Below are 16,485 nucleotides of genomic sequence, written 5' to 3'. Positions count from 1 at the left end.
TGTTGTTAATAGTGTATGTGTGTGTGTGTGTGTGTGTATACATGTGCACCTGCAGACGCCAAAAGATGGCATCAGATTCTTTGAAGCTGAAGTTTCAGGCAGTTGTGAGCTCCCTGATGTGGGTATCTGGAACTGAACTCAAGGCCTAAGCAAGAGCAGCCAGTGCTCTTAGCCTGGCAACATCTCTCCAGCCTTAGAATCCTTATTTTGAGTTATCCCTCCAGTAGTGAGATTTTACTCAGAGGTTTGTAGGTCAGTAGTTTTTAATCTTTGCTTTATAGATTTTTGTCTTACTTAGCATGAACACACAAGTTTTGAGGTATAAAGTCAGATTAGCAATGGTTGAGTGTGTGTGTGTGTGCACACGTATGCACACCCATGCATGTGTACACGTGCTGTATTAACCACTGCTCACATTATTAGGACAGAATTTCTCAGACACCAACCAGAGAAGCAACGGGTTCATTTTGCTTTCTACTCTCTGCAGGGATACAGTCCATCTCAGTGGGGAAGGGATGGAGGTGGGACCAGGAGGCAACTGACCACACAGAGTCCTCAGTCAGGGAACGTGGAGATGAATGCTGGCACTCATGGTTTCTCTTTGTATCCATCCTAGATTCTCAGTTCATAGGATGATGTCACCCACATTCAAGGGTGGGTCTTCCTACCTCAGTTAAACCTTGGTGAAAATATGCTTACACACACACACACACACACACACACACACACACACACACACACACGAAATCTCCTAGTTGATCCTTAATCCTGTGAAATTGACAAGATTTGCCATCATACCTTGCCTGCGCACGGAGTGAAAGGGAGCAGCTGGCTTTCTGAACATCGCAAAGGTGAGGGCTTGGGTAACAGAAACGCACCCACCCTGTCCACAGGGCACATCAGCTTTCCACTGCACTACTCAAAGGAGATTAGCGAGCTCTCGAATTTTAGAGCTCTCAGAAGAGTTAGGGAGAGTGTGAAGCCAATTCTCATTGCATCTCAGGAAGTACTATTAGGAAACTTGGTATTCATTTTATCCAAGGTGATGTAATCTGGCCATGAGTCACTCACCCCTTTGTGGAGATAACGGGTGATCTGTCCATTGCCACATTCACTGGCCCTTTGTCAGGCTGTGTTTGGCTTTGACCTCTGTGCAGCCTCTGATGCCTCCCCTGCCCCTCTCCATGACTCATTCTTGGCTTCCACATACCTAACCTCCCTGAGTCTCCTCCTTCTCGCTGGCCTTCCTAGCCCTGGATCATCTCAAATTGATCCTTATATGTGGCTCAGTGCCGAGGTTCTACCCTCGTCAGTCTTTCTGCCTCCCTCTACTTCATCCCTTCTTCCAGGCTGATTCATCCTTTCAACTCCAACTAAATGGTGCGGCTCAGTCCCCAGAGGATTCTCTTGTGTGCCGATCTTGCCAAGTTCACAGTTCTCCACCTTCCCGACCCTGGAAACTTCTCCACGTGGACTCAGAATCCTTCTCGATTCCTTTGCCCGGCCTTTCCATCAGAATTCATCTCCCCATCACCTATCTTTGGGTCCCCCCACCCCATGCAAATACTCACAACTCTAAGATTGCACTCCACTATCTATCACTCTGAATAAACTGGGCTTGCATCGGCAAGTTCCTTTTGCAGTCTAACCCTTTACAGCACAACACAATTTGGAAACTGTATGGTTGTCTATAAGGGAAATCATCAAGTCCCCCAGGGTCCCTGGTTACCATCACCCTCCCTTTATGTTCCATCAACCCCACCCCCCATCTCCTGCTCACTGTCCTTTGACTGGGTTCTGGTGAAGATTCATCAACCTTTATAAACATCGGCCAGAGGGCCAGATGAATCTTCCCAAAACAGGGTGCCTCCTCTCAGGCCTCCTTAGCCACTCTCTCCCAAATCAGGAACAGCCTTGGAAACCCATCTGGTGCGAGCACCTCTTGCTACAAGTAAGGAAAGTGAAGTCAGAATAGAAAGTAAGGATCCAGTCTGCTGAGATAGATGATCAGGGGATTTGCCTGCTTTGGCGCATGGCTATTAACTGACCAAGTACATCACTAGCTCTCCCTGTGCTTCCTCTATCCCCGAAGAGCCTACTTCCAACCTGCAGAACCAGTTTCTGTTTCTTAGTCCTTCCTGGGTGCTCCCTGGCTGAAAGCTGAAAATCTTATATCCCAAGTGCTCCATGAGTCCCTTTGCTGGTGAGGATGGTGGCTTGCCCCATTGCTACTAACATCTTCACTCTGATCTCTTCTTGGCTTAGGGGTGGCTTGGTTCTTGTCAGTCATGGTGGTCTGCTTCCTGTGGCTAGACCATTCCATCCGAGCCCTTCACGTGTCTTTATCTCTCCACCACACTCTTCCCATCTCCATAACTCCATCCAAACCATTTCTGTGTCTACCTTCTTCCATCTTAGAGTTTCTACATCCCCTCTGTTTGCCATGATTTCTCTCACTAGGCCCTTGCCCTCCCTTCTCTGCCCGCCTAGATCAGCTCACACCAGCGTCTATGACCTGCTCTTTCTGTCCATGGACACACATGATTTTGGAATCTGATTTCTGATCCAATTGTGTCTCCATTTTGGTCTGTCCTTTGGCCAGTCAATGGTCAAAACTATCAATGATCACACTGGTGAGAAAGTGGAGGCACGGGCTCCCTCTGCTTCCCATTGCACAGACTGTTACTGGGACAGAACAGGAAATGCCTGGCTGGAAATGTCTGTGACCTGACAACCAAGAAGGCAATCACATCAACGGTTGACACTCCCTGTCTCTTTTTATTTATTTGCATGGCCCAGTAGTTTCTGTTCTCAATCGTTTTAACAGTCCAAGACCCGTCAGGCCCAGCACATCACCGTGATCTATCGTCGGGTAAAAATCTCGGGGTGGTGACAGCCTAGATTGACAGTGATGTTTAAATCCTAAACTATTCTCTGGATGACATTCAATTTTTTGTCATGAAGTTTCAAAATGTGACTGGAGCCTTTTCAAAGCTTTCCGCCTGGTGGAAACACCAGTGACAAAAGCAGACATAAACCAGCTGTGGTGGACTGGGGAAAACACTGACCTCCAAGGCCAAACACCTAGGGAGGGGCTAGGGTTCTGACGGGGGAGTTACTCAGTTTCAAACAAGTCCTCCCTCCTGCAGTGGCCCCTACTAACTGAAGCCCAGCTCTGAAGACACAGGAAGCATGTACACTTCAGTGACCCCATGCCTGCCCCAGGGGTTTGGGGAGGTGTTTAAAGACCTTGTTTCAAAGAAGTGATTTACATTAGTATGCACAGAGATGCTTCTTCCCAATCTGAATATGCCTTTATTAAGAGTCCCTGAAACACAGACACAGGTACCACATTTTTCCTTTTGCTTGTTCATTGCTGTGTAAGCTGTGTCTGCCTCTCTAGTCCGTATCTATTCCAATAAATAGAAGTATCAAAAATTCCAGGCCTGTTTTACTGTTGTATTCTTCACAGATTTTCAACATTACACTAAACCCACTTTATTTGACTTAAATTCTGAATGGCTGTCTCAGAAAGGACAGACTCTGGCCCCAACACAAAGGCCAGAGAGTCCTGATCGCTTCTTTCAGGCAGCTCAGATCCCAGGAAGAAGGGTAGCCATATAAGGATTCCATTTCATCAATTCTGTCTTTGAGTATAGAAAGGTGTGGTATGAGAAAAAAGACATGTAACTGCTCGATCAAAGAATGGATTACTAAGCAAGTGATATGTCTCAGAAGGTAAAGGAGCTTCCTGCCAAACCTGATGGCCTGAATTTGAACCCTAAGACCCACATGGCAGAAGGAACAAATCGACTCCCACAAGGTGTCTTCTGCCCTGCGCATGCACACAGGCTGTGTCTTGCATGTACCTCCTTCCCCACACACAGATAAATGTTACTAAAAATATTTTTAAAAGAAGGAAAGAGTATTTTAATCAAGGGAATATATACTTAACTTCAAAAGTGGTCAAGGAGGGCCCCACGGTGTGTGTGTGGGGTGACATTGAGCAGAGGGTAACCTCCCCCACAGGTGACACATAAAAGGGAGGCCGTATGTATATATGTTATGTACAGACCCAGAACTGGAAAGTCATGTCTGTCATTTCTTGTCCCTTCAACCAGACTTCTTGAAATTCGGAACTCAGAAACACAGAAGTATCTACACTTTGGATATCCTAAAGTACGTAACAAAAGCATGGCCCAGAGAAACTTTGTACAGAACCCTTGTGATTAATAACCTGTGCTTTCAGCTGATGTATATTGTGAGTAACAAACACGGAGGTCAGTGGAAATGATAATTAAACATGCATATTTCACAATGGAAAAGTCCCATCCATCAACCCGGACCCCGAACTGAAAACAGAGGGATGTTTTCCACTCGGCAGATGGAGTTAATAGCATGCGAGCATCACTCTGTTCATCTCTCAGAACAGTGTCCCAGGCTGGACTGTTGAAAAGGATCCATTAGTTCATCCAGTATCAGCCTCTTCCTTTTAAGAGATAATAATTTCATTGTTAAACGTGACTCACATTTACTGTATTTAAGTAACAGAAAAAAAAACCATTAAGAAAAAAAAATGAAAACCATCCAATATCCCAGCATTGAAAAAAACATTCTAATGTGGATTATATTTCAGATGAGTTTCTATCCATATGGGATAGATAAACAGATTTCTGGATGCATGGATCAAAAGGTAGATAGATGATGGGCAGACAGGTGGGTGGGGAGGTGTATGCATGCGTGGTGAAGTGGATGGTTGGCTGGATAGATAGATAGATAGATAGATAGATAATAAGTGGATGGGTAGATGGGTAGATATATGCATGCATGAGTGAGTAGATGGTTGAATGGATGGATGATGAGTGGATGGGTGGGTAGGTGGATGTATTAATGGGTGGATGAATGGATAGATGGAAAGACAGATGTATGTATGTATGAATGGGTGAATGAGTAGACAAATGAGTGATGATTGGATGGGTAGGTGGACAGATGATTTTTTCCCAAGGTTAATGATCATCCATTTCTGGTGACTTTACTTTCCCCAACCCTTAGTCAACAATGAGAGACCATCCCTGTCTCTAAACTCAAAGACTATATATATATATATATATATATATATATATATATATATATATTTCAGCTTTACAGTGGCACTTCAGAAAACCATCTGAGCTAATACTGCTACCTCCCATCACACCTGTGAAAGCTTGAAAGTAATTTATGAATTCTGCAAGTTCTTACAGATACGAGGAAACCAAGAAGTCATTTAGAGTCACCTGCTATGTTACAACAAGGTCTAAGTGGACAGGTAAGGACAGTTAATGGTACTGTCCAAGTTTGTCAGATGAGGAGAGGAGGGGACAGCACTATTGCCATTGAGCTTATTGAGGGGCTCAGTGGGACCCTCCTCACATGCTCACTAACATCTGCATTGCTTGGGTCAGTGGCTCTCAACCTTCTAATGCGGAGAGCCTTTGATACACTCCCTCATGTCGTGGTGAGCCCCAACTATAAAATCATTTCATTGCCACTTTATAACTGTGATTTTGCTCCTGTTGTGAATCGCAGTGTAAATATCTGATATGCACGATGTGTGACATGTGACCCCTGTGGAAGAGTCGTTTGACCTCTAAAGGGGTCAAGACCCACAGTGTGTGTCCCTTTAATGGAAGGAAGAGACGGGAGCCTGTGCTTACCTTTAAAGACCTGCCCTCAGTCTACCAGAACTTAAATGGCTTCTTGAACTTTTAGAACTTTGGAGTGTGGTGCAGGAAGCTCAGAGCAGGTGTGAAGTAGCGTCATCTACTACTCTCCAACAGGGTTTTCCAGTCAAGGTGCAACTGCCGGTGGGGCCAGAGACTTCTTTGTTATGTGACTCTTGCTGTGTGATAGACATTTGTCAACAAGTGTGGCCTGTAGCCATCTGATGTCAGTCAGAACATGCCAGCCCCTCCACTCTACTGTAGGGACATGTGCATACACGGATGTCTGCATGCAGGTGTGGAGGCTGGGTGCCATTCATCTTGTTTTGGAGACAGAGTCTCTCAGTGGTGTGGAACTTGCCAAGTGGGCTAGCTGAACAGAGAGCCCCAGGATCAGGATCCTCTGAGAGTCTCCACCTCTCCATTGCTGGGATACTGAGTGCATGCTACCATGCCTGGTTTTTTAAAATGTGGGACTGGGGATCGAACTCCAGTCCTTTGTGTTGGCACGGCAAGCGCTTTTCTGACTGACCTCTTTTCCCAGCACCTTCCTCTCCCCTTCTGTTTTGATAACTGAGACGGGATCTGGGGTGAAATGGCTGCAAATTCACCCGTGATTGAGAACAGGTTCTTAGGGTTTCACAATCCAAAGTCCTGCATGGCTCCCACCCAGCAGGCCGAAGAGCGTCTTTTAGAAATACAGATGATACCACTTTCTAGGATTCTCCACGTGTGTCCCCAGATCAGGCTGAGAGGTGACAAAGGCAAGATGGGCGATGAGCCCCACACCATCAGTGATGTCTGAAAGAGGCTAGTTAGGTCTGGGTTGCCTTGAGCCCCACACCATCAGTGATGTCTGAAAGAGGCTAGTTAGGTCTGGGTTGTCTTAAGCCCCACACCATCAGTGATGTCTGAAAGAGGCTAGTTAGGTCTGGGTTTGCCTGAGAATAAGAACAGAAAGGCACACAAGACAGGCAGATCCCTTCCCAGAGATGCCCTTGCTTCTATAGTCACAGGATTCAGGGCCCAAGCCAGCCAGCCAGCCAGCCATCTTTCATGTCTATCAGATGGCCAGACAGCAAGGAAGGAAGGCCGCTGACGCAGATAACAGGAGCCATTAGTACCTCGCCAATTATGGCAGCTGCGGTGGCTCTGTCTTTGAGGGGACAGGACTGGTTCAGGAATTGTGGATTTAAATCTTGCAGTTGGAGTTCAGATCATCGCTTGTGAAACAATGTTTAGAAGCGCCTGAAAGATAGCAGCTAATTAATGAACAGTCAGGCCCGGTTCCTAAGACATTTGAAACAAAACAGGACAGAGCTCTCTGCTCTGTGTACTTCAGGGACTGACAGAGAGCCAAACCGGAACTTGACAACGAGCAGAGGAGCCCATTCCTCTTGTGAGTTCCCATGAGCCACCAATTCTTCAAGTGAAGGGTTCTGTTTTTAAAGTGTGACTTCTATGTGGAGAAAGAAGAGCATTCTTTGGGGAACCAAGCACACATGTATGGGCTGCTCGGGGTACACACGTAGCACACACAGATCTTGTTAATCATGTGGCAAACTGTTCTGTGCTAACGGTTTCAAAACTTCCCCTCCCTCACACAAACAGTACCTATTACTTTAAACACCCGGGTGTCTAGTAATTGTTCAAAAATGTGTCAGACTACCAGTAATTCAAGTCCTGTCAAAAATAAATCTCAGAGACTCACTTCTTCCAGTCGGTGCCTTGGAAAAAAAACACGCCCACATGTCAATTCCCGGAAGCCTCTGCAATGTTTCTTTGTTCTGAATTTGTGTAAACAGAAGAAGGCTCCTTTCCCTTAACAACTGTTTTCTGAAACCTATATAAATGTTTACGTGAACCTCCTTGCAACAACACCTAACCGAAGCAATAAAAGCCACCCTGTAGGTAAATACACAGGCGCAGTGCTGTGTGTGCCTCTTGGTGATAAATGTTCGTGTGAGAAGGAGCAATGTCTCGACTTGTGAATTATACTCTCACTTTTTTTTTTTCTCCAGAGGGCTGACCCAAAGCATTTACATTTTAAATTGTAAATCAAACCGATCTCACATCAGAAAAGGGTTACAGTCTCTGGCTCAGTTCCCCGTGTATCCAAATGAGATTGCTTCACAGATAACCTCAAAATCACAGATAAATAAATGAAGGGGGAAACCAACCATATATATATATATATATATATATATATATATATATATATATATGTGTGTGTGTGTGTGTGTGTGTGTGTGTGTGTGTGTGTGTGTGTGTATGTGTGTGTGTAATAATTCACAAAATTGGCAGCTAATTAAGATGGGTTAGCAGAGTTTCTCTGTGCATTTATTTTCCCTCACTAACCAGTATTGGGAGACCCTGAGAGCAGAGTCCAGTCCTTGCAGAAAAGTATACAGGCTGTAAGCAAGTATCAGTCAAGGCCTGGAGCCGTGCGTGGGCTCTCTTGGGTCTTACATTTGTGACAGGACAGTACTTTTGTTAAAGAACATTGCATTCATCTGATCAGAAAATCAGCTCCCATGAAGTATTTCTTGCAAAATCAGAATTCAACAAGGGAAGAAACACACACACACACTAATTTTGAGTGACCCTCTCCCTGATTCTCAGCTAGCCGTATTTACCGAAGAAATAAAGAGAGCTGTGAGTTGTGTTCAGATGGAGGCTGTGAAGATGTTAGGATGAAACCCTAAGTCACTCTCTTCCAGGGTAAATGAGAATAAGTTGCTTGCGCTCGGCGAGGACGGGTCGATATTTCATTATTAATACGGTGACAATTGCATATTAACAAGAGGTCACTTTCCCCCCAAGCATCTAACTGCCAAACCCACTGGATGAATGGTTTCCTTCCTCCATGGGAACATCTTTCTGTTTCTCTTCTGCTAATATGGAAACTTGAGCTTTTAGCCAGTGTGTGTGTGTGTGTGTGTGTGTGTGTGTGTGTGTACCACACACATGCTCATCAAAGCATCCATCTTTGCTAGGCAGGATTAGGAAACACCCAGTAAGGCTTCCTGAAGGAAGTGAGGGATTTTGTTAACCTGTTCCCTTTCGGCTTCCTTCCCCCCAGCCCGAATGCCTCATCAACTTGTTTGTCTGTGGGATTTAAATACTCATCCTGTTTGGCGGATGGCGGTTTTATTTAGAGAAGTAAAGTACACATTTTCTTTGATTCTCAGGAGAGATATAATAAGATAAGCCATTAATTCAAAGGGGCAACATACGGGACAGATGGAATCCTAACTGTGCGGCTACCTTCTCCAACGGTGGAGGGGAAGAACGCATAATAAATCAGGCATGGTCTGCCAGTCACCAGTGGGCTCATCCTGTCCATGTCCACACTGGCAAACAGTGCATGCTCTCCGTGTAAACCATTAGATTTCCTAGAGTGAGTGAACTATGAGACATCACATTTATTCCTCCTGGGAAGGTAACCTCTTCATATTCCGAATGGTGCAAAGAAAGCATGCCCAGTTGAAGGACGGCTAAGGAGGATTAATATGCTGTTGCACAGAGGAAGCCAGCTTCTCCTTTGTGTGCCGAGTCCTGCCCACAAGAAATAAAGCTGTCTCCCTGGGTTCTTTTGAAGCGATCCACATTTGATTCCCTTTCTCTTCCTTTTGTCCTGTTTGTTCTTAAAAAAAAAAAAAATTAAGGGTCTTTAGATGCCCTCTTTCTAAATTCACTTGGTGGAGTGGTTGTCTTTTAGCTGCCTGGGGAAGCCCCAGCAACAGGACACGTTTGACAAACTTCTCTCTAAAGGAAGAATTATATCTCAAGATATTGAAACCCAAAGAACCCAAAGAAGTATATTTCTATAGGTAAAGAGTCACGGGGTAGGGGAGGTAGCTCAGTGGTTAAAAGCACTTGATGCTCTTACAGAGGACCTGAATTCAGTTCCTAGCACCCAGTTATCAGGGACCTCAAGACCACATGTGACGCCAGCTCCAGGGGATCTGATATCCTCTTCTGCCTCTGGGTTCCACGGACACCTTCACACACGTGCACAAACATGCATACATATACAGATCAAAGAGGATTGAAAGGAATCATTAAAACATTTTAAGTCATGCTGGTGCTTATAGGTGATATGAGTCAAATACTGAAATTGTATATTTATGGAGTATATGGTGTACTCATCTGGTAATGATGATTAAGCATCTGCTCTGGCCGTAGACCACCTGTCCCCTGTTGCCAGCTCATGCAAGTGAGATGCATATGAGGTCTTTAAATGTCCACAAAGTTAAGCGGCATGGGAGGCAGGGTGAGCCAGAAGTGAGATGAAGCCTGTGCCTCCAGGTGGATTTTCTCAGGAAGAACTGAGAATGAAGATGCTGTCTGTGGCTAAGGATGGGGCTCTGAAGATAGTCCTGGAAGAAAATACAGCTTGCCAAACTAGATCTGCAAATAGACACGTGTTAAAGTGGAAAGCAACGTCTTCTGGAGCGATTCAAGGAACAGGGGTTGGAGGTGTTCAAGGATTGTCGTCATGGTCGGAGAGTGCTGGGGTGGCTGTCAGTACCCACTAGGTCTTGAAGGTACAGAGAAGGTGTTGGGTGTCTCTAAATAAACCCAGTGTTGTGAGTTTAGTTGTATCCTTGAGGCAAGCTTGAGTTTCAAACCCTGGAACCTGGGGTTGTGAGTTTATTTGGAGAGAGACCTTTTGAAGATGTCATTAAGGTAAGATGAAGTCTTTGCTGTAGGCTTGAATTCAAGGACTGGTGTTTTTATGCAACAAAGGAAATTTTGGACACAGACATAAAAGGAAAGGGGCTCAAGAAGACACAGGGGAGGGGAGAGTGTCATGTGATAACAGAGGAGGGAGATGCCAGGCACCATTGAAAGCAAGGAAAAGAAAAGGACCATCTTAGAACCTTCAAAAGAGAGTCTGGACCTGTTCACACCTTTGCCTTCTTATTTTCCTCATCTTCTTCCTTCTCCTTTTCCGCATCCTTCCCCTCTTCCTCCTCTTCCTCTTCTCCTTCCTCCCCCCTCCTCTTCTACCTCCTCCTTTTTTTTCTGTGCTTTAGATAAGGTCTCTATTGTATTCCAAGCTTGACCCAAACTTTTAATCCTCCTGCCTCAGCTTCCTGAAAGCTGGGATCACACAGGTTTTTGTAGTGTGCCCAATTCCTTGATTTCATGACTGTAAGAAATTTGTTTGTGTGATTTTTTTTAAGTCTCCTAGCTTGGAGACCTTGTTTCTGCTTCCCTAGAAAACCAGTGCACCTTTAAAGCCACTGAAAAATTTTAAGTGCAGGGAGTTTTAGTGGGTTAGGAATGGCATATGGATGACATTTTGGTTTTCAAAGGACCCATTTAGCTGCAGGATGAACATCATCAAACTGGAGAGGTCAGTGGAGAGGTCAGGATGGAGAAGGGAAGGGGGGGGGGCTCTGGAGGCTCCTGGGAAAGCAATGGACACCAGCAGGGATATTTGTGGCATGGAAGATGTACCTGGCCAGACCAGGTGGGCTCGGGAGGCCACATGTCTTACAGGCCTCTGCACGTCTGAGCACACGGAGTCATGTTTTACACCACTGTGGACTTAGCAGACCCCAACTGGAGCATCTCAGTGACAATAGAATTATTTTCCCATTTCACACATTGAATTGTTTTTTGTCTGAGTTATAATTGCTTTTTACATAATAACAAAAAAACCCTGCTCAAGAATGACAGAGCATAAAGAACTACTTTTCACCTCCTTTACGGATGTAGCAGGAGAGGCTGTGATGGAGGGGGAAGCAGCCGTTTCAAACTGTGGACCATTAATGACTCAAGACATGGTTGGATCTGGGCTTAGGGGCTCTCGGAGACAAGCCATTGACATCGTCATTAAAGGATCAACACAATTCGCTGGTCATCAACCTGGCATATAGATTATGCAAAGAACAATGACATGTGCGACTCCTTTAGGGCCCTTTGATGCTGGCGGATCATTGTCTCTGCAGAATGTTTTGAAGGATGATCGTTAGATCCCACTTCTTAAGTAACACCTTCCTGGCTCTGTAAGGGGAAGGCATTGTCTCATTTATCGGTTTGTGTGCCACTGCTATAAGAAAATACTCAAGGCTGTATACTTTAATGTTCCTTGTAGGTTTTCAATCTGAAAGCCTAACATCAGGCCAGCGACCCCCATGGATGAGCCCTCTCGAGAAGACTTCAGTGTGAGGTTGTCACAGCAGGTTGTCATAGCAGGAGAGTCCACTGGGATGAGGTCCCATGGTGACACCTGAAGCCAGAGGTGGGTGTAGCACTAGTCTCTCTCACTAATGACAGCTCATCTCTGGAGACCTAACTAACACCTTTCCAGTGCAGCGTTGCCAGTAATGCAGTCTCTTAAGAGGCTCCTCCTCTTAAAAGTACCAAGAGCTATGCTGGGGACCAAGTTCCCAGCCCATGGATCTTAGGGATCAGATTTTTCCCAACCATGCCCCTCACAATGGTTGTTATAGACTCAAAACTGAGTCTTGGCTTGAGGATCTCAAAAGCAGACATCCCGACAAAATAACTTCAGGACAGAATGCGCTCAGAGGCTCACCGGTCTTCTGTTTACTACTCTCCTAGAGCAACGTTGCTTCTGGGGGCCCTGGTGCAGTGAGGGAGAATCTGAGCCGTGCAACATGGGTTCATGAGAAGGGTGAATCTGTCTCCCACTTGTTACACTGGACGACATCCTTGGTCCCTGTGGGAGTGGGTCCTGGTGAAAGGTGATATATCAATGATTATTCTAGAAGTGTGAAGGGGGTACAAGGGCAGATGAGGCCTCTATTTGGGTGACGTGGAGTGACTTCAGTTCTGTCCCTATACCATGGTAAGACAGCCGAAGAGTAGAAGAGTTACAAAGAAGGGCAGGAGACATCAATAGATAAATTCTGGCAGATCCAGATGGGCTTCCAACCAGTGATCCCAAGGGAGAAAGACTGGACATCTCCACAGACGTCACACAGACACACTGATCATCGAAAACCACCAAATCGTTTGATATCTGGGAGCCTCTGAAACTCAGGACCTGAATCAACTCGGATGCCCTGACTGGACTGAGATGAACTTCCTGCCATCTAACAGAACAGGTGCTCATCATGAAAACTTCAGTCTACTGTGGAGAAGAAAATTGAACTTAGGTCTTTTGCAACTTAGATATTTCCCCCTTGGAGACCGACACAAGCCTACTGCAGAAGAACATCTCACGTGGCAGATGATGCCAGACGCAATGCATGTTTTATACATCAGTATGGGGCCCACACCAGCATCACAGAGCATCACTCTCTGTTGTGGGTCCAGGGTGGAGATCCTCCAAGTTTAACCATCTGTCACCTACCTGGCCCTTACAGTAATGCTACTTAGCCATGCACCATGACCTACAAAATGCACTGGTCCCAACTCTGGAACCAGGATGCTTTGGGATTTGGGTACTGTGGTGTTGTTTTATGGTTTTGTGCTCTACCTGTATGACCTCCAACACTTTTTTATAGCCTGTTTCTCCTATTGCTCTTTGGAACAGGAGATGGAGATATCCTCTTTCCTTTACATAAGTGTTCTACCTTCTATTTTGTTTATGTGAAGCAAGCCAAGACCAAAGCAACTTGGAGAGGAGAGGGTTTATTTCAGCCTCTAGGCTACCATCATCCATCACTGAGCAAAGTCAGGGTGGGAAGTCAAGCAGGAACTGAAGTGAAACCTTAGAGGATCCTTCTTACTGTTTCCCTCTGCAGCACATGCCCAGCTGGCTTTCCTATACAGCCTGGTACCTGTTGCCTAGGAATGGTGCCTTCCACAGTGGGCTAGCCTCCCACAGTAACCACTGCTCAAGACAACCTCTCATAGACTTTCCCACAGGCCAACCTATTTGAGGCAATTCTTCAACTGGGGCACCCTCTTCCCAGGTGACTCTCAGCTGTGTCAAGCTGACAACAGAAAACTGACCTGTAAACCAAGTAAATGAAAGAGAGGGTTTGTGCTGAGCCTGGAATCAGAAAGCAGGAAAGAAATAACCATCATAACAACAACGGTTAGCGCTGATGCTAAGTGGCATTAAGACTATTGTTTAATTTCTTCCTCTTAGTGCATTTCTGGTCAACGACTCCACTAAGTGGGTGTGTTACGTGCTCAGTGATCGATGAAGGTAAGGTCACCCTAACCTGCATCAACAAGGTTCACATAGAGGAAGAGGTGTCAAAGTATGCATAGGCCAATTTTCGAACCCTGAAGGAAGATGCCATCCAATGTGTCATTTAATCCTCAAAACAGCCTTTAGGTCAAAGCCTTGTGCTGGATGGTCAGTCCTGCATGAAGTCTCACCACATGCTTGTCTCCCTGGGTATTTGGTAACATCTCCAAAGGAAGACCCCAGACTATGGCATGTGTATGCAGCCTTTCTTCCAGGTACTTTCTAAGCGCAAAAGCTCTCAAACTTCGGTGGACATCAAAATGACCCAAGAAGGCCACGTGTGAAGGCATGAGCACACATGTGTGTAAATTGACACTGATATTAAATTCTGGTCTTCTGTGGACACAGGAGCTCAAAGAAATTTATTTTTCAAAAAAAAAAAAACAAACATGTGTACATGTGGATGTTTGTCTGAATGTGTGTGGGCACATGTGTGTGCACGTGTGTGGAGAGGCTGATGTCCGGTGTCTTTCTCCATCCCTTGCCCTATATTCTAAGTCAGGGCTTCTCATTTAAACCCAGAGCTTGCCCGATGGTCCATTTTTCTGCTGGTCCATTTGCTCCCCGAATGAGTGTTGGGATTAGTGGTAGACTGCCATGCCTGCCTGGTCCTTATGGGGATCTGGAGACTCAACTTCCAGGAGTCTATGTGGCAGGCACTTTATCTACGGAGCCGTCTTCTCCCAGCCCTTCAAAGAAATTATAATTGGTACAGTTATAAAACTGTACCAATACTAGAAAAGTTTAAGGATGGGGAATCTTAGACACCTAGGACAATTCTGAAGGTACAAAGCATTTTCTTCATGGCCTGGCTTCAGACCGAGGCAGCCCGGTGACTCTGAAGCCCTGCCTGCACCGTGACATTGGTTTTCTCATGCCAGGTCCCAAGACCTGCTGTCTCCTCTGACATCTTGGGAACTTTTCCTCATTGTAGTCTAGTGACCCAGAATTAAAAGCATGGGGGGCGGTCTCATAAATAACCATTGACTGTCTCCTTGATTGGCCACCCTGGATTGAGCTAATCTGAAATTTTTATTGTAAGTGACTCAGATAACCCTTCATCTTGCCGGCTCTCACGAGCTGGGCAGACTCAGAAGTTCGCCATCGAGAAAACCTAAACTGAGGCTTCCAATTCTACCGCACAGCAGTGCAAACAGAATGTCAGCTCCCTACCAGATTCACATGGGTCTGTTCCAGACGACCATTCACTATATGGGCTGTTTGCTAACACTCACCTGTAAATTGGTGTTTATTCTTCCTTCCCACAGCTCTAAGTGCAATCTATTTTAATTTCCCCCTTGCCAAATATTTGGTTGCTGACAAACACACATTCAAATTTCCTCGTATATTTACGCCAGTGATTCTTGTGATCAAACTGAGTGGCAGGTAAATTACTTCTGATTTTTGTGTACACACACACACACACACACACACACACACACGAATGAATTTTAGAGGATATCTAGTATTTTAAATATTTTGCCAAGTGTGTACAGTTGTATACACCTAGGTTAAGTGTGATGTCTGAAACAACTAGTTCTTCGGTTACTGGGAAAGATCCCTGTGATCTCAGAGTCGGCAGCGCAGCAAGAACATAAGACCAGAGGGAGTACACATTGGCCACCGAGCAGTATTTGGGGGACATGACAGTGGCCACTGCACACATGGACTCACAGCACGTGGGATTAGATGCTCTTCATCTCTAAGATCACACGCAGGGGCGGGGTTTGTCCCACCACAGAGGGGGCGGGGCTCGTGAAACCCCGCCCATCTTTGTAAAGGCAGCTGATGGCTGCTGGTGGCCAGGAAGAGTCATTTTTCTTCAGGGTTGTAGCCACTGAGGGGTGACCTAGGCACCAGTAGATGGCCCTAACCCCATGCACATACTGCTAGTACTAACCGGGATTAGGGGGTTTGGAGGGAAAGTGGGGTCTAGGAGAGAAATTGGAGGTGAGGGAATAGGAGGTAGATTTGACCCAAACACATTAAATGTGCATATGGAATTCTTAAGCAATAAAAACAGAGTATAAAAAAAAAAAAAGAATGCAGAATATAATGGTTCGGATAATTGTCCGTTATGCTATTTCCTTTCTGCCTCTCAGTCTCCCAAGGATTTTCTCTGGTTTACTATTTTCGCCTCAAAAACTTCACACACTAGCATTTCGAGTGACCATTCCCTACATTTGCACAGTGCTTCACAGTTTCCTGGGAAATTTTATTTTACCCTCACAATAGCCCTTCGGGGATGGCACAGTCCATTTCCGCTTCGCAGAGGAGCGGAGGCCAACTTACTATGTGGCTCGGTGGAGAATTAAAACCATCTTTTAAGAGTTCAAGATCTCGCTGGTTTTCCTGGACCACAGCTGCTTCCTGGTACAGTTTAAACACACATCCCGCTATAAAGACTTCGTGGAAGACATATGGTCCACAGTTTTAAGAAGCTTTGCTGATGTGCTTTTAAGTTCTGGGACACTCACTTAAACGGTAAGGAAAAGTGAAATGAAGCAGCTTCCTGGCAGGAGAGTGACCTCAGCCAAACCTTGAAGATGGTTGTCTTTGCCCCACAGGGCTATATCTCCAAGGTTTGGGGTGACTGAGTGA

At 45.5% G+C, this 16,485-nt stretch overlaps 1 protein-coding gene across 6 annotated transcripts in view; it reads right to left on the bottom strand.

The window, feature by feature from the left end:
• Positions 1–16,485, bottom strand: part of Tshz2 (teashirt zinc finger homeobox 2) — a 441,921-nt gene that overhangs the window by 342,008 nt on the left and 83,428 nt on the right. The gene's annotated exons all lie outside the window — the stretch shown is intronic.

The sequence above is a fragment of the Arvicanthis niloticus genome, chromosome 2 (genome assembly GCF_011762505.2).
Source record: "Arvicanthis niloticus isolate mArvNil1 chromosome 2, mArvNil1.pat.X, whole genome shotgun sequence".
In the NCBI taxonomy this organism is placed as follows: Eukaryota; Metazoa; Chordata; class Mammalia; order Rodentia; family Muridae; genus Arvicanthis; species Arvicanthis niloticus.
The sequence above is the reverse complement of the archived record's forward strand: the minus strand, read 5'-3'. Positions and strand labels throughout refer to the sequence as shown.